At 41.2% G+C, this 19085-nt stretch overlaps 1 protein-coding gene across 3 annotated transcripts in view; it reads right to left on the bottom strand.

Moving 5' to 3' along the window:
• The window catches only part of ATXN1 (ataxin 1), a 414991-nt gene that overhangs the window by 304933 nt on the left and 90973 nt on the right, over positions 1 to 19085 (bottom strand). For all 3 annotated transcript variants that reach the window (XM_081245982.1, XM_081245984.1, XM_081245983.1), the window contains one exon: positions 4099 to 4220. The gene's annotated coding sequence lies outside the window, so the exon portion shown is untranslated. The remainder of the gene's footprint in view (positions 1 to 4098; positions 4221 to 19085) is intronic.

Raw genomic sequence — 19085 nt, 5'->3', positions numbered from 1 at the left:
CACAGGTATACCAACCCACACAGCTGCTCTGAAGGACTGATGTAGTTAGTAGCCCGTGATGGTATCAGGAGAAGAGTGAGTTACAACACATTTCACGGAAGGCGTGCTTGGTACTGCTTTACGGAACAGCGGCTCAGGGACGTGAAGGGTAACTAACTCCTCTGAGCTAGAAAGCATTTAAAGAGCTTTCCGACGATGGCATTCAAGGAGGGTACTAGGCTAGGCTGGCTCTTTTCTTCTATCTGCCTTCCAAAAGCAGGGCCCATGATTCAGGTGGCCGTTTGGTAACCCTGCAATTCTCAAGGCTGCCTCACAGTAAACAACACAAGTGACATAGTTTCTAACTAGACAAATGCTCTCTTAAAAACAGTTTTTCTCTTTTCCAACCACGGATGGCTACTTAAAAGGAAATAAAGACCTCCCAAACAGCAATGCCAGCGTCTGGTATTTTGTGAAAATCACATGCTTTCTCATGCCTTTAATTTTCTCCCTAGTTATCCCTTCACCTGAAAGCCTTTAACAAAGGCTCGAAGATACTTACATCAACAACGTATATCTGGAAGAAGCCAAGCAGATGAAAATCTAGTCAGCTCTCCACGAAGCACATATTAAAACGTCTCTTTTGCCCTTAACGTTGCTTTGGAAACCCATGTTTTTGTTTTTGTTTTTTAATTAAGTTATTTATTTTTGCTGTGTTGGTTCTTCGTTTCTGTGCGAGGGCTTTCTCCAGTTGTGGCAAGTGGGGGCCACTCTTCATCGCGGTGCGCGGGCCTCTCACTATCGCGACCTCTCTTGCTGCGGAGTACAGGCTCCAGACGTGCAGGCTCAGTAGCTGTGGCTCACGGGCCTAGTTGCTCCGCGGCATGTGGGATCTTCCCAGACCAGGGCTCGAACCCCTGTCCCCTGCATTAGCAGGCAGATTCTCAAACACTGCGCCACCAGGGAAGCCCTGGAAACCCATGTTTTTTTCTTCTTCCCTTAGCTGAGAATCTGAGAAAAAGCCCAATCCCAATCCGCTCTGGTAAACCTTTCTGCTAACCACACCTCCTGTAGTCGAGATTAGCCAGAGACGGAGAAGATGCTTTCCCGTCACTGCGCTTGAATGTACCTGGGAACACACACTTTATTCAGCTTTGGTACAACTTCGCTAAGAAAAACTGTGACAAAGCCAGAGTCCAAGAAAGCTGCAAAAAAAGGGTTTAATGCATTTGGTAGTGGTTTTCCTAGCAGCTAATAAATTTCCTGATTCCCCTACTTGTTCCCTCGTAGGCTGGCTGTGAGTTCTTCTGTTTGGTTTCCGACTTGAACTGTCACACGTTCTACCAGTTCTGGATCCTCCAGCAAGGCCCCTCAGGAGTTGCACCAGAAGCAAACACCACCCTGTACATCTCTTCTGGATCATCCAAGCCCAGGCAAGCCCTTGCTCAAGCAAGTGGAGGAGGGAAGGAGGCAGCCAAGTATCACCATGGCTACCTGTGAACATGAGATTCAAATCCTGAATCCGCTGCCGCCACTGTGGGTGCTGTGATGTGTGTCCACTGCAGCTTAACTTTATCCCTTCCAGCAATGGGACCGCTCTCCTGCCACCCAAACTGACAGCCTGCTAGCCCTAACAGCTGAAAGAAACACCACTCAAAACGAATTGCCAAGGGTAGAAGGTGTGGCTTTGGGAGCCCAGGATAGAGCATCTAGGTTACCACCGCACTGCGCTCATCCTCAGAGCCTTCGCCCGTCCCGTCGGCTCATCAAGTCCAGCTCCCACAGCTGATACCCCTGCTCTACTAGACTTAGGGTTACTGCCATTACCAGGGACAGTCAAGAGTCAACTGGTGACAGAGAAAGAGACGTAAAAAGGTTTCCAAAGGAGCCTCTGACCTAGAGGAACGCTTCACACAGTTAGACAAAAAGGGGTTTCTCAGGGTTCAGAGAGTATGCTGACTTCATATCCGAAAAGGTCAGGAGATTGAAGAGATATTACAACTATCATGGTTTGATGCTGCTTAGATCAACAAGCAAACATTTCCTGGGCACCTACTATGTGCTCAGATCTGGACCCTCTGCTGCGGGCGACGAGGCAAAGAGCAGGATGAAGAAGTAGCCTGAGACACTTACTCACAAACCTCAGTGCAAAAGAGCTATCTGTAGTGAGTTTCTTGGGCTCAGCATCCCCAGAAATTCTGACTCATCGAGCCTGGGGTTGCTAAATCTGCAGCTTTAGTACGCACGTCCAGGTGATTCTGATAGGGGAGGTGCTGGGGCTTAGACCACCCTTGAGAACCACCAGGCTATGATCTGATTCCTGCCCTCAAGTCTGCAACTCACAAAGCAATGCACAGCCATAGAGTTTGGTTTTTTGGTTTGTTTTGTTTTTGTCTTTTTTAAGATGCAGGCTCTAATTGTTATAGGAGCTCATAAGGAGAGGCCAGTCAGTAAGTCCTGAGCATTCAGTGCAGACTTTGTGAACATGAGCCGGGCTTGGTGGTCAGGAGGGACTTGGATAGAAAGAGACAGCCCCATGCAGTCGTCTTAACTCAAACTCTCAATTCAGCAGGACGAGGCAAGAAGGCAGGTGGAGACAGGAGCTACAACGCTGTCACCAAACAGGTAGAGAGGCTTCCTATGTTGACTGCAGGGAAGAGACTGTCACCAGGAGAATCATAAAACTGGCATCTCCAGATAACACTGTTTGCATTTTCATTCTGCCGCATTCATGTGGTTTCCTGCACTTCGTAATTTAACATTTGTAAGAGAAAAAAAATGCTGTTATGAAACCCAAATAATGCACTGCTCTGAGGGAGACAGACAGCTGCTAACAAGAGTGACATCTGAGCATCATTTAAAGTGTCATTTGCAGCTCCACTTCAGAAAAGGGACATTTAGTAAGAAAAGGAAATAATAAATTCCGTTCAACGTAAAACAAAGTTTGGGGCTCCACAGGGTTAAAGGACTGGCAGATAACCCATAACACAGTGACTGCAAGCACAGAGAAAGAAGAAGTGAGATCCCCAAGAGAAAAATAGAAGACAATAATTCAAAAGAAACCTATCTCGTTTATTCGAATATTATATTCATAGAACACTGCGCCATGTTTTCTGTAATGCTGCAAGGGAATAAATTATGAACCAGATACTGCAAGACCTGCTTGACCAAAGGGCTGAGTCACAAGATCAGTGCCAGAAGGAAGGAGGACCCCAGGTGCCTGCCAGGTTTTCTTCACACTGGCTGGTCCAGGGAGCCCCCTGCAAATGATGACTTGCCAAGGGCACACAATAAATTCAGATGAGCAAGAATCAAAGGGTAGTATTATTTAATTAACTTCACTAGAGTGAGCTGTGGAATTTTAAATTTGCAAGCAACCTCGGACATCATCAAGACAGTGGTGTTTTTACAGGTGACTGATTTCAAGAGGCTGGATACATTGTCCAAGGTCACCAAGATATGTGAGCAGAACTGGGCTTCCATCTGAGGTCTCTGTTTCCAAGAAATACATTGAACTAGATTGATGAAACTTCCTTGGAAGTCCACATTATTTTGCTGTAGAGTTTAGAATTTATTTAATATTTATTTACAGTTCAGAGCATTTGCATTCCACCCCCAAGACTGTCATTCAGGGTACCATGTTTAGTTAAAAGGTTCTCAACAGACCCTGTTGAACAGGATCTGGAAACTCCCAATGCCTCTCACCTTGCTCGTCCCAATACTTCACTTATAGGATAACAAACATGCCACTAGATTGAATATACTATCTCCTGTATGATTAATCCCTTATGCTCTCCACTGAAATGGAATATATGGAAGATAAAGTTTGTTGTTTGTGTGTTTAGTTGTTTGGGTTTTTTTTTTTTCTTTTTGGTCTTTCTTAACCACAAATGCATTCTGCTCAAATCCTGCTATTCTGCAAATTTCAGAAAGGAGCACACTAAGTCAGTGTCATTGCTCTCTTGGCTCTGCGGCACTGGATCAACATTTCCTCAACATCCTGTAGCTTGGGTTGTAGAGAAATAACCATGAACTTGAATAAGATGGCCTGGGACACCAAATTAATGATGATGGATGAAATTTACAGCTAATGAATGCCAAGTCCTTCGGATGACTTACCCAAGACCATTTGCATTTCAAGACCGTTCGTGCAGGCTGAGGTCTTCTCTTTCTTGCTCATGGTCTGTAGCAGCACTACTTTGGAGGCCTCAAAATAAACTCTTTCATTTTGCTCCAGAATGCTGCAGTAAAACAAAACACAACACCAAGTCAGAATGAAAAATAAATGCCACTTCAAGCAATTCGTTGATATTCAGGGGGAAATCCCTGGCCTTTCTCAGATGTATATTTTATAACCTCAAACAAGCATGTTAATTACCAGAATGAAGCTATCGCACAATTGATCTCCATATGGAGCCCCAAAATACTGGTGATGGGGAGGGAGGGAGGAAGAAAAAAGAACAAAGTGCCTGCTGGACAGGTGCTGCATCTTATGACATCTACCACTGGTAATGTGCTTGCAAAATTTCAAGTTTACTAACTGAAATAAGTAAATAAAGAAGGATTCATTACGTTAAAACAGAGATACTGATGTGCAGTTCTCGAGGGCAGAAAGTGGAGAAAGTTATGTTTCAAATTAAAATTCATCTAATTCTGCCCATGAAAGACTCAGACTGAATGAGCTAACAGTAATATTTGTAAATGAAGGCTACTAGGATTGAACAGAAAAGGCAAAGTGTGAGAGACAGGACATTTTCCATTTTGCACGACAAATAGGTAATTGATGGGTTTTCATTCTGACTCTTGACATATCTTGATAAATACCTTCTCCACCCAAGCTGGAAAGCGGCATTTACTTTACACACTGAATATGAAATGAATGGGTAAAATATGCATGCCTCTTTACCCCCACTCAGAGCAGCTGATAAAGCCCACACATTAGAACTGTGTGTGACAAGGTCGCTCTGAAAAGTTCTCTTCTGCCCTGTGAGCTTCCAAGGCTCACTTGTCACAGGGTGTTGTTCTAGCCTCTTCTGATGCTTAGTCAAATCCACCCCACTGTTTGTTCTTTGACAATGGCCATTTGAGACCCTGGAAACGGTCTTCAAAAGGCGTTTGCATCCTTTTTGAGCCTTTTCTGAGCTCTTCCGCATCTATTCGGAAAGCCCATTGGAAAGTTGTCACCCAGTTCTCTAACTATGGTGACTGCATCCTACTTGTAACTGTAAACCCTCTATGAATCTCCAAAGGTCCCGAGGCAATCGCCAAAGAGCTCATCATCAAATGACCCAATTGTAAGAGAGAGGATATACTTTCTGTGCCTCACTAGGTTGCTGTGTGAATAATCAATTCCTTGAAAGCCTTCTGAAGCTATTACTTTATAGAATACACAACGTTTTTTAAAAGGACTTTTTTTGGGTGTGGGGAGGTATGTATTACTGGTTAAATTCACATAGGCACTTAGAGATTTTGAGGAGGAGAAAGCCCCTCTTGGTTAATGTTTAAACAAATGAGTTGAGTGTAAGGCCGTTACATTTTCAGTCTAGCTGGAAGAGCGACTGCCTGAAAATGGCAAAGGCTTTATTTTCTTGATGCTATCAATACCCACCGAAAGTGAGGTTCTAACGATTTTATTAGTTTTCTGAGCAGTTTTCATGAAATGTAACTCAGCTCCCACTCAAATGTGTAACAGTAACATATTGATACAAATCAACACTGAGCCAGGAAGTTCAAAGCATGACAAACTGTTGTTAGCTTACAGTTTTGGTAAAAAACAGAATTTGGAGAGAGATGGATTTAAGCGAACCCACTGAGAGTTATTGGCTGGTATCAATCTTCTTTTACTAAAAATAAACTGCTGCAATTCTCTTATTTGTTTCCAGCTTTATGTCCTGGTATTTTAGAACTGGAAATGTCTTTGTCATCTAGTCCAAGATTCTTCTGCCAATAAAGCTGCTGGCCCAGAGAGGGTGAGGAACCTCTTAAAATCACAGAGCAAGTTAATCTGTGCCTTGACTAGACTCTGGGTTTAATCACTCATGCCCACCGACTCTTAACGGGCATAATGTCACGGAATGTGATGTTATGTGTTGGTTTGAAAAGTTTACCAAAAGCACAATACTTTCTCGTGGTACTCTTTTTCTCTTTTTCTGTTTTATTCTTGCCCTAAAGAAAGAAATTTATTTCTGGACTATATTCTGGTCACCAAGTAGAGCCAATTGATCTGGGAGAAGCAGAATGCCTCTATTATTAGCTCAGGGCCCTTTACTGGCTGCCAAAGACAGGTGTCCAGAGGAGTAAGGCTCAGACTATTTGCAGAGGAGAAAAAAAAAAAGACTCATCTAAGTGACAAGATTTTCCATTCTTATCTCTGTAGATGTGAAGAACATGAAAGTGATTCATTTTGTGAGTTATAGCTGACCCTCAATTACACATAGTGCAACAAGCATGAAACAATTTTTGAAACAATTTTTATCAAAGGAAAACCACTGAAAATTCTACACACCTCCTTTTAAGCAAGAATTGCCATGTATTTCCCTCCTTCGGCAAACTTTTCAGCAGTGTTGCTAATCACCCACCAAACAAACTGGCTTGAGTTTAATCTCCTTTGCCTGCACATTCTTGTTTGCCAGCTGAAGTTACAAATAGAGATAAGACCAAAAGTCCAGAAAGGAGAAAAGAATGCCAGAGGCCTAGAGCATTCATTGATATGCCGGAACACTGAAAGTTAGCTACCTAAACAAGGATTTCACTCCAGATGATAACCTTACAGGATTTTAAAATTTGATAAGTATTTTTGTGAAAATTTTCTGAACAGTTATAAGCAGAAGCAGCAGCAAAGTATAGTATATCAATGTAAATCAAAAGCTGTGGTCTAAAAGCCGTGAGATTTTTTTTTTTAATCTTAGTTTTGCAGCTAAGTGGATTTTTAAATTTACGTCACAATCTCCTAAGTAGAATTAGTTCCTAATCTATCAAATAAAGGGACATAAGTATTCTCCATAATGAATTCTCAGTGATAATTCAAGTTGTTTTTATATGCAACTGAGTATACCATATCAAATAAAATCTCTACAAACGATTTTATCTTATATGATTTATTGAAATTCATTTTTATCCTAAAATCCAACAAGTAGACACAGATTGCATAGAAAGAGAGCAATGGGTTCATGGTGGAATAACCCCTCAGTGGGGAATTAGTGTTCTAACCCATAAACAGTGCTGGGAGAGTTAGCTTTCCATCTGGAAAGAGCCAGATCCCTCCCCTACACCATTCAGAAAATAAATTCTAGATAAATTAAACATATTAATATGTGTTTACACAGACATACATTTATACAGCATTTATTATACATATTTATATCATTTTATAAAATAAGACGCAAAAAAATAACGTTATAACCACAAAAGGCCTTGTAGGCCATTGTAAAGACTTCGGCTTTCTACTTTAAGTAAAATGGGAACACACTAGAGAATCCTGAATGAGCAAGATAATGATCTGCCTTATATTTTAAGGGATCTTTCTGTCTGTTGTGTGAAGAATAGATTATAATGGGACAAGGTTGAAAACAGAGCCCACTTAGGCTACTGCAAAAATTCAGGTGAGACAATACACGGACCAACGTGGTGATACTGGGGGAGGAGGTTATGAGAACTGGTGAGATTCTGGATTTATTTTGAAGGTCAAGTTGACAAATGGTATAAGAGAAAGAAAAGAGTAAAGGATCTTTCCAAATTTTTGACCCCATCATCTCTAAGAATGGAGCTGCCATTCACCAAGATGGAAAAAACTGGGAAAAGCAGGTGTTGGGGAGGCCCATTTTTCCATATTAAGCTTAAGATGCCTATCAGACATCCTAGTGAGGTATCAGGTAGACCCACGGATGGATACATTGGAATTCACCGACATGTGGACAGAAGATACAAGTGAAAGCATGAGTTACTGTTATAGGCAGCCTCCAAGATGGTTCCCTGTGAGCCTACCTCTTGATATTCATGCCCTTGTATAATCCTCTCCCCATGCGTATGGACTGGATTGAGTGCTTCTAGCCAACAGAGTGGGGCAGTGGTAATGGAACGTCATTTCCAAGATGAGGCTCCAAAAAGACTGTGGCTTCCATCGTGACCTCTTGCATTCTCTCCTGGATTACTCACTCTGGGGGAAGACAACTGCCAGACTGTGAGGCCATCCTGTGCAGGGGCCCACGAGGCCTGCTGCCGTCTGTGTAAGTGAACTTGGAAGCAGATCCCAAGTGCACACACCCCGCCCCCATCCTTCAAATGAGACTGTAGCTTGGGCTAACGGCTTGACCGTAACCTCATGAGAGGCCTTGAGCCAGAGACGCCCATCTAAGAGGTGCCCTGATTCTTACTCATGGAAAGGTGAGATCGTAAGTATTTGCTGTTTTAAGTCACCAAGTTTTAGGGTAATTTGTTACATAGCAATTCATAACTAAGACAGTTACGATGTGCAAGGGCACTGTCTAGAAATTTTAGATGACTTTTTACAGTTGGAGAAACTGAGTCACAGAGAAGTTACATCACTTGCCCAACACCACACATATGGGATGGAGGTAAGAAACAAACTCAGATCATCTGACTCCAGAGCTTCAGCTCTTAATGACCGCATGTCAAGACCCGTCTAGAGTAAAACAGATAGCTAATGGGAAGCAGCCGCATAGCACAGGGAGATCAGCTCGGTGCTTTGTGACCACCTAGAGTGGTGGGATAGGGAGGGTGGGAGGAGGGAGACGCAAGAGGGAGGGGATATGGGGGTATATGTATATGTATAGCTGATTCACTTTGTTATAAAGCAGAAACTAACACACCATTGTAAAGCAATTATACTCCAATAAAGATGTATAAAAAAAATTTTTTTTAAGACCCTTCTAGAATAACCTATTCTCCTACTTTGAATGTGCATACCTGAAATTTGACTTTCTACTGCAAAACGTGCTAACACAACATTAGTGCATACAATCAATGGCCCATATGCATTTTTACCACATTTCTTAAGCTGCCACATAGCTTTACAATTCTTCAATTTTTGATATCCCAAATACACTACAATCTATACTCAACTGTCAAAGAAGATGGAAAAGCAGCCTCTGGCTGTGTGAAGAGTAACCTCAGTCTGGTTAATTTCAGTCTGGTTAACCTGGCTGATTTCATTATCAAAGAATTTCCAGCACAGTTTGCTAACGCTCTCATATATTCCTATAAACTGAATGTGGTTCTTTTGCACATGTAAAGAGTTCTCCCTCAAACTACTAAGTGGTAGGGAAAAAAAACAAGATACTGAATAAGACAGTCACAGTAAATTCTGCTTGAATTTTTAAAATAATGAGGGAACATCAATTTTCAGTTCACAACAGAAACTCACTAAGGATGCCAACAATATTAAATTTTTAAGTAGGAACTGGCAAGACCAGAATATAAAAAAACAAAAGCTCTTGAACTGTATAAAATACAAAGGCTGCTGTCCCTTTAATTATTATAACAAATGAAGACTTTTCCATTCTTTCCCTGACACAGACATGTGAAATACAGAAAGAGAAAGTAATGATCTCTGCACGTCGGCCTCAATGCAAATTTAGAATGGCACCGTCGACGGAAAGGGCTGTTGCTGGTTAATGCATCATTCTTATTTTTTAGGAGGGAAACGCCCATCAAGGAGCAGCCAGCAACATGTTCCCCATCCACACTGTGGAATATTTTTCCTTTGTTTTAACTGTTAGGATTGTGCCCAAAACCAATGGAAGCCAAAGAACTGGAAAGGAAGAGTCATAAAAAAAAATACAAAACCCACTGCCATTTACAAATCGTTCTGTTACAAAAACCGACTGTGTTTTATAAAGGCATGGGATGCATCACCAAAGGTATCTTTTGCCATTTAAAAATTCCTAACAGTAGTAATAGCTCCACAGCTAGGCTGCTGGGACTTAATGTGCAATTTGCACAATTTGTGCGGGGATGAGATTACTTTGTCTTAGGACACAAGGAACAGATGTGTCCTAATTAACACAGAAAAATGTTTAAAATAGAGTTTTAAAACATATGAGTTTGGAAACAGAAGTTAAAAACAGCTTCAAAGATTATAAGCAAAATAGTACAATAAAACAAAGTATGAGTAGTTTTCTTTTTAAAAAGAGAGGAAAAGAGAGGCAATCAGATGAGGTGGTAAATTTCCATGGGCCTTCCTCTAAATAAAGTATGAATTTCAAGGAAAGTACCTGATAAGAATTGCTTTTTATTTTTGAAAAATGGGGAGAGGGTAACATATGTCATATTTTAGCCAGTGTGGTTTAATGGGCTGATAGATTCCATTGTGGAACATTATGTTACCCTAAAAATAAAAAGAAGAAAAAAAGGTTGGGATAAATTTGGGAAACACCTTTGAGGGACTTTGGTATATTAATATGTATGGTAAATCTCTAAGGGGGGAGAAAGCATGCATCTTGGCTCAAAATATATTTGAACACAGAATACCTTTTTCCAGAAGAAATAAGCAATCAGTAGACATGCACTGACCAGTATACACCCTGGTGAACAATACACTAGGCCAGTGGTTCTCTAAGTTTTTAGTCCCAAAGTCCCCTTTACACTCCTAAAATGCACTGAGGACCCCAAAGCCCTTTCAATTACATAGATTACATTTAATGATAGTTATATTGGAAATGAAAACTGAATTTTAAAATATGTATTAATTCATTTAGCTTAAGTAACAATATACCCATTGCATGTTACATAAAATAGCAAAATAACCATATTTTTTTCAAAACAAAAAGTTAATGAGAAGAGTGGCACTGATTTACGCTTCTGCACATCTCTTTAATGTCTGACTTAACAGAAAACAGTTAAATTCTCAAATGTGCCTCTGAATTCAGTTTGCTGTGATATGTTGTTTAGCTGCAGCACAGGGAGAAAATCTGGGCTTCATTTTCAGCTAATGGTGGAAATTCTTCTTTCATGCTACACCAAAACTCGACAAGGGCTAGTTTCTTAAAGGGTGGTAGCAAAGTGGAATCTGAAACTTATCAATGAACTCTTTGTGCTCCGTTCTATTAAAATTCATTGGTTTGACTTGCATTCTGGATGGATCTTTTCCCATGCATGATTTTGTAACATCAAGCACTGGTCACTGGAAGTGACCACTGACTTAGCGCAGATTTTCGACCAATGTTCATTATACAACATCATCACACAACATGCAGTGTCTGAAAAGCCCCACCATACACTTGTGAGAGAACAGAAGTGAATACCCAGTACTATTATAAAAATAGTTTTGACCTTGTAGGTGTCCTCCCTCTTGCCCACCCAAAAAGGTCTTGGAGGTTCTCAAAGTGAGAATTGCTGACTAAGGTGACCGTCTAAGCTCTGCAGATCCCTTCCAGAAGAAAAGCACAGAACTTCGTTTCCTTCCTGCCCTTGGCTTCTGTGAGCCTAAACAAGGCCTGTTAACCCAGGCTGGCCACGGCCATGACAGAAACCATGAAGGGATAAGTAAGACAGGATTAGCAGTGAAGAAAAGATTTGGTTACTTGGATTCTCCCAGGTAGGAATCTGTGAAAGGTGTACATTTTAGACTTCTTTGGCAAACACTTTCTTCCAACCTAGGCCTTAATAATCTAGGAAGGATTTGTCTTAACTGAAGACAAAGAACTTTTTAAGTACCCTGAAAGGGATTCAGAAAGGCCTGTTTCATGAAATCAGTTAATGAAGCAACTATGTAGTGATGAACCATTATCTCTTTAACAACTAAAAAGAACTACTATACAACACTGGTTATCTCTGGGTGTCCATGTACACATGTAATAATAATAATAGCGAATATTTCAGTGTTTAGCTTTCAAATTATCTCTTTAAGCCTTACAACCATCCTAGATGGCTGACACTTTCCTATGTTTAATAAACGAAGAAATGAAGTTGAATGGGGCTAAATAACGTATTCGAAGGGCTGAACAACTAAGTGGCAGATTCAGGACTTCAACTTCTATCTGTCTGACACCAAAGGGTCTGCGTCTCTCTTAAATCCTCACTATGCTGCCTCATTTCCAATGAACCGTTTACTGAACTTCAGTAATCCAGATTCTTCCTCTGGCAAGCTATCCCCCAAATCATGCAGCACTCTCATCCGTTTCCTGTTGCAAAGCGAAGAGGTGTTCCATGAATCGGCTCAGAGCCCACCCTGATAACTGTACAAAGCAGCAAGATTCTTTTGCCTCCCAAAGCAGAATGATCATCCGTGGAAAATGAACTCTCACTCAAAAGCCACATATGCAAGATGATGTCAAGTCCAATCTTTTGATGCTTAAAAGATCATGAGGATGGAGCACTGGTAATGACATTCTGTAAACAAAACCCAAGATACCCTCAGCTCGTATTCCCTTCTCCATTCCTCTGAAAGCACATTTATTAAACACGGGCAATGAAATGCCTGTCATCTCTAAGGCAGGCGAGTAAGGTAAGGGAGGTAGGATTATCCTTTTCCAATGCTTTCTAAACCCTTAGTTCCCTCGGGTCGCTATACGTCTCTGCCCATTATTTCTCTCACATCAATGGCCTTTCTTCTGCTAACCCAGAATCATTCAGAACATACTGAATACCTTTCTAGGTTAGTCTTAATCATTTTCCAAGGCCCAGCTCAAGACATCTCTCCTCCCAGAACTAGTCCAGCTCTTCCTTTCCTCAAAGTGCCTCTGGCAGGGACCCCCATCAATATGGGTCTCCTGTGCGCTCTTTGACTGTGGGTGACGTGGCCTCATTTGTGTGAGTCTCATCTCTGACAACTGTTTGGAGCTGGTGAGTGTTCTCGAGACCTTCTGGAGTATCTCCTACAACACTTCCCACATCGCTGAACACAAAATATTATGTTTGCTCCTATTTTTCTTCACTTGGATGAACACTGAAGAACATAAGGATGTATTTTTATGTCAATTTTATTTTTAAACATATTTCTCTTCAGTCCCACAATTAAACAAATTAGCAGTGTCATTCAACCAGAAGTTTTAGATAGGCTGAAAGAGAATAATAGTCTATAGTACAATACAATCGATGGCATTCACTGAGAAGCTCCATGCCAGTTTATCTGTGACATTCCATCCTAATGTGAATTGATTTTAGAAGAAAGTAAGACAGTATATACTAACTCTTGGCAAAAAATAAAATAAAATAAAAAAAGGATGGATTTGGGGTACCACCTAGAAAACCACTGATCATGTCTTGTGCTTTCTAAATGCTCAGCCATTCTTAATGACACCTACCTGGTAGTCCCATGCCTCACTGAAGTGTGCTGTACAACTCTGTTTTCAATATGAATGCCACAAACTGCCACAGAGCTTTTTAATGAATATTAAAATATTCATTTTAATATTAAAAAGTCTGTGGATCAAAGACTACACGCTACAGAAGAATCCAGCTCATTCTCTTGGCATTGTAGTTACTCTTTAAAATTATGCTCCATAACTTTGTATTAAATGACATAATCTAGTATCAAGTGGTAAGGACAAAAGTCCTTCAATACTATGTCCAACTCATGAGATGTTTCATTCTCCTCCCCAACTCCTCTTTCTCTCAGACAAACCAAGTAAGTTCAAGGCTTGTGTTATCTGCAAGCAACGTGGTTAGGAGCAGACCTGTTTTCTCGTTTTGTTTTGTTTTGTTGCCATGCCAAATTTCTGTACAGGAGTTAAGAAAGGAAAGCCACCGGAACTGCTCTTATCTAACTACGATGACAGATTACCTAACTTAAATACTGGATTCCCATTTGTAAGCTCCATCACTAGATTTTAATTTTGTAAAATTAAAGGCCATGAACATGTTGGCCTGCCTCTGAAACTTCACAGCCTGACCTTAACCTTCTTTGCATATATCATTCTTGGTGGAAATTTTCAACAGCTACAAAGGTGCGGGCAAAAGGGTGTGTCACATCTTGACTTCTTAGTCATATTTCCTGATGTTGCCATTTTCGTATATTTAAAATATTTACTACTTATGGCAACATTTAAGTAATTATAGTTTAGGAAGCACCATTCTCTTTTTTCTCTCTTGGTAGAACCCCTTCAGTGTGCTGTACCACAAAAGAAAGTTCTCTGAATCAGGCATTACTTAGTGAAGGACTAATGTTCATACCTAGTAAATACCAAACTTCTTGCATTGAAATCTGAAGTGAGTATTCTTAGTTTGGCAAACATTTTTATCCTGCCTTTCACACTGGACACTAGGAGAGCTCTAGATTAACACTGCTCTTTCACCTCCACATTTACATCAGTGGTGCCCACATCCACCTGTTCTCACTTCTAAGCACCCAATACCCCAGACCACCCAAGGGAAGCTGAAGATGCCATGAGCCACGGTCCCCAACCAAGAAGAGGTAAGCTAAAGAGTCATCAAGGAAAGCAGGCAAGCAACTGTTGGGTGATAGGAGAGAGTCTGGGGGCCCATCACTTTTATGGATCCATTAAGCCTATTCCTAGTACCCCGACATCACTGAGTTGCCCACTCTAGAAACAACCAGCACCCACACCTCTGCCTTCCCCCTTATTCCTCAAGTGAGCTGTACCAAATTCTAACCATTCTACTTCCTGGTTACACTACTTGAATCCTTCCCTTTCTGTCCCTCCAGCATTGCTGCCTCTGCTCTCACCCACCCCTCCTGCCCCCCCACCAAGATTTCCAACCGCTCTCATGGTCCTCCAGTCAACTTTCCAGACTGCCACAAAAGCTGCCTCTAGAAAACACAGATCTAATGGCTGTACCCCTTCAAACCATGGACAACTACAGTACTCTTCAAACTACCAGTGAAGAGAAAGGGGAATGAAAAAAATATACCAATAGAACATACTCTGAGATTCCCACCACCCTTCCCCTTTTGTTGTGAATGGGCAAGAAAGAAGGGATCTGGAGAAAATAGATGTGGAGAATATGCAAAGGGCCAAGAACCAACATTTCATTCACATATTTCTTTCTGGGTTTACTTGGCTCATCTGTATCTTGGGTCTTTAAAAAAAAAAATTCAACTTGACTTTTTAATCATTAAAAATAATCCTAGAAGCATGTCCTGTTATGCATTGCCAAGTTGCATTGATGCAATTTCATTACTTCTTGAAAGGCCACATATTAAAAACACTACTAGCAGTCAAACTAAAGAAAATGAAGTGATTTGAGATATTTTTTAAAGCAGTTACTAAAACAGAAACAAATGTTATTTTCAATCTCTGGCTCACTGTAAACTGACAAGATATGAATATGAATTTTACCAAGTAATGTATAATAACTGCTTCTGCTCACCACAATCACATGCCAACGGCTCAATGCTATAGTTCATTTGGATGTTACATGTGGAATATGTCATCTAGATAACAAACCATCCTCATTAAAATAGACTTACTCTAGCTAATTTTTGAGATTGTGACATCATTCACATACAAAGCTTAGTAAATTCTATTCTCAAATTTGATTTTACAAACGTCATCACCAAGTTTTCAATTTCTAAACAAGTGAGAGACAATACCTGACAAATTGTAAGGTGATGCCATAAATTGTCTAAATCATAGTCAATTCACCAACATATGCATTAAATACGTGCTTTGGAAAGAAATTCTGCCAGGTGCTTGTCTGGAGTATAAAGTATTTGATACGATGGATCATGCCCTTGGGAAGATTAGTCTCCATCTGGGAAGAGAGTACGTACACAAATGGCACAACCTCTTTGCAATAAAGTGAGAGAATAAGAGGAGAGCCATGGGACTACAGAAAGGAAATCATTTCATGTAGGAGAGGTATCAGGGAAGATGCCATAGCAAAGGTAGGCCTTAAGGACTGGATGGATAGGAATTCTGAACTCTTAAGTTTCTACTCCTAAAATGAAAGTCCCCAAAAAAGCTTCTAATCAATTTGTTTCTAGAGTTAGCATTTATTGAGCAACTATTCTGCTAAGAATTTCATAAATGTTACATGCGTCCCTATATTTATAGCAGCAGTATTAACAATAGCCAAGACATGGAAACAACCTAAATGTCCATCAACAGATGAATGGCTAAAGATGTGATATATATATATCCAATGAAGTATTACTCAGCCATAAAAAAGAACAAAATAATGCCGTTTGCAGCAACATGGATGGACCTAGAGATTATCACGCTAAGCAAAGCAAGTCAGAAAGAGAAAGACAAATACCATATGATATCACTTATATGTGGAGTCTAATATGTAACACAAATGAACATATCTACAAAACAGAAACAGACTCACAGGCATAGGGAACAGACTGTGGTTGCCAAGGGGGTGGGGTGGGGGAGGGGAGGCTTGGGAGTTTGGGATGAGCAGATGTAAACTATTATAGATAGGATAGATATACAACTATTACATATAGGATGTAGTCAGTGAGTTCCCGAGTCATTAGTTCTTGAACATCAGTAAGCCAAAAACTCAACAATTAATCACACAGAGAACATGACAGTCTTAACAAGAACAATCAAGGGTCAAATCATTATATACTTTGAATATAAATATGGCTCGAGATAATAAGGATTCGAATATGCCAGAAACAAATCTCATTCCCACAAATGTAACTGAAATGACAAGAATGTCAAGAATTTCATATACTTAACATACTTATTTATTCTGTCTTCTAATATCAGTACTATGCAATAGTTTCATCTTATACTAAATTATAAAGATATATATTTGTTTTAAAATAGTTATTTACATTTTGTTTCTCAAGGTGTGATCCAAGAACCTTTTATGTTAAATGTATCACAGGAGAGTGCACATTAAAAATACAGCCCCTGGGGCCCCACCCCTAACCCACTTAGCCTGGCTCTTAGGGCCCAGGAATCTGAATTTTCAACCAGTCCTCCCCTTACCGCCAAGTGAGTATTAGCTGCACATTCAAGTTTTCAGACCCTTTGTCTGGAGTTTCCTCCGCTACCTGTTTCCCTCTCGGTTTCTCTTCTATTGGAATGTATCTTTGCCACTTTAAATAATTACTTTCAACATTCTCCAAATGCCTTCTAGTGGAGTGTCGTCACACCACAGCAAATGAAAGAAAACTTGCTTCTGAAACACTGAAATTATACCACTGAAAAGAGGATTATTTCAACCGTTTTTATAAACCTTCTTTCTCAATATCTAGCTCGAGTCAGCAAAAGTGGCACTGGTAGATGCTTTGGGTTCTGCGTAGGCAGAATAATGCACCTCCCAACCCCAAAGATGTCCCCATCCTAATCCCTACAACCTGTGAATGTTACCTTCAATTAAGAACCTTGAGATGAGGAGGGTCTCCTGGATTATACAGGGGGGCCCAATGTAACCAAAGGGCCCTTAAAGGCAGAAAAGGCTGGTAGAAGTGAGTCAAGGAAGAGGTGACGGCAGGGGAAAGGGGCAGGGAGAAGCACTGTTGCTGGCTTTGAGAACGGAGAGAGGGGCCAGAAGTGCCTCTAGGAACTAGAAAAAGCAAGGATGTGGATTATCCCTGGAGCCCTGCTGACATCTTGATTTCAGCCTCGTGAGACCGGGGTTGGACGTCTGACCTACAGAACTAGGAGATAATAAATCTGTGTTGTTTTAAGTCCCCAAGTTCGTGGTCATTTGTTACAGCAGCCCTAGAAAACTCATACAGGTTCTTTGAAGAAAAGGAAATAAACACTCAGATTACCTCTAACACAAAGGCCACAGTCCAGTGGCCCACATCCTTTTCAGCCTTCCCAAACAGGTAAAAAGATAGAATCCCAAACGTTCACTTGCAGACAAACGAGATATGGCCCAAACGGTTTCCAACAGCTCTTATCCGTCTCTCTCCTTATCCTGCTCTCGCCACTCAGACTTGCAGCCTATCTGCTCACCTTCCACCAAGACAGCCTGGTTGATCACCTTGGAAATTACAAAAAAGAGAGGGTCTAAGTCAGGGTTTCTCAACTCCAGCACTATTGACATTGAGGGCCAGAGAATTCTTTTGTTGTGGGCACTGTTCTATGCACTGTAGGATACTCAGCAGCATCCCAGGGCCTCTATCCACTAGACGCCAGCAGAAACTACCCCCCCTCCCAGTTATGACAATTAAAAATGTCTCCAGACCCTGCCAAGTGTCCCCTGGGGGCTGAAAATGGTCCCAGGCTGATACCCACTGGTCTAAGGCATGTGTCAGTTTAGCTGGTGCTCCGTGCTCTCTCCTCCTCTCCATCAGTTTCTCCCATGGAGGGGGAAGCCTCCATCATGTGCATATTTTCACTTACATTGCAGCTGGTCTCATTCAAACTAAAGTTTCCCATGAATTCAGTCTGTTTGGCATTGTAAAGCAGCGCTAAGTCAAAACTCAACCACAGGCCTCGTTTAATGGCCCCACTACACTTACTCCCGGCCACAGGCCACGGAAACATGGCCGTTCCACAATGACCCACAACCCAAGCCTGCCAATGAGCTCAGAATCCATTCCGCCGCTATAAAGGCCAATGCTTGCTACTTCACTGTTACAAAGAACTCTCTAAAGCTCTCTGCAATTTACTACCTCTACACGATTAATAAAAATCCTTTCAATCACAAGGTTTAACACAGTGTAAATCAAATATGCAGATGACTGACTTAGCTTGACTCTGATGACAGAACATGTTTGGGAATCAGATCCCAGGAAATAGCCACCATCTCAGAAAAAGAATATCAGTCTACTAGAGAAATAGAGAATTTCCTCAACGAGTTCTAAGAAAATGACTTAAACCAAGATGTTAAAAGATCCTGTCTTACGTGGTTCTGAATTCCGTTCAGACGTTCCACATCTATTTCAAAATAGCAAAACCGTAAATGGAAAACACAGCTCCTATTCTTACTGAAATCTTTTTTTTTTTTGGCGGTACGCGGGCCTCTCACTGCTGTGGCCTCTCCCATTGCGGAGCACAGGTTCCGGACGTGCAGGCTCAGTGGCACGGCTCACGGTAGACGCACCGCGGCATGTGGGATCTTCCCGGACCGGTGCATGAACCCGTGTCCCCTGCATCAGCAGGCAGACTCTCAACCACTGCGCCACCAAGGAAGCCCCTTACTGAAATCTTAAACAAAAAAATACAGCTTCTAAGATTGGATACTAAATTCATAGGATCACCATTAGACCAGTC

The sequence above is a fragment of the Mesoplodon bidens genome (genome assembly GCF_964165515.1).
Source record: "Mesoplodon bidens genome assembly, chromosome: 10".
Lineage (NCBI taxonomy): Eukaryota > Metazoa > Chordata > Mammalia > Artiodactyla > Ziphiidae > Mesoplodon > Mesoplodon bidens.
The sequence above is the reverse complement of the archived record's forward strand: the minus strand, read 5'-3'. Positions and strand labels throughout refer to the sequence as shown.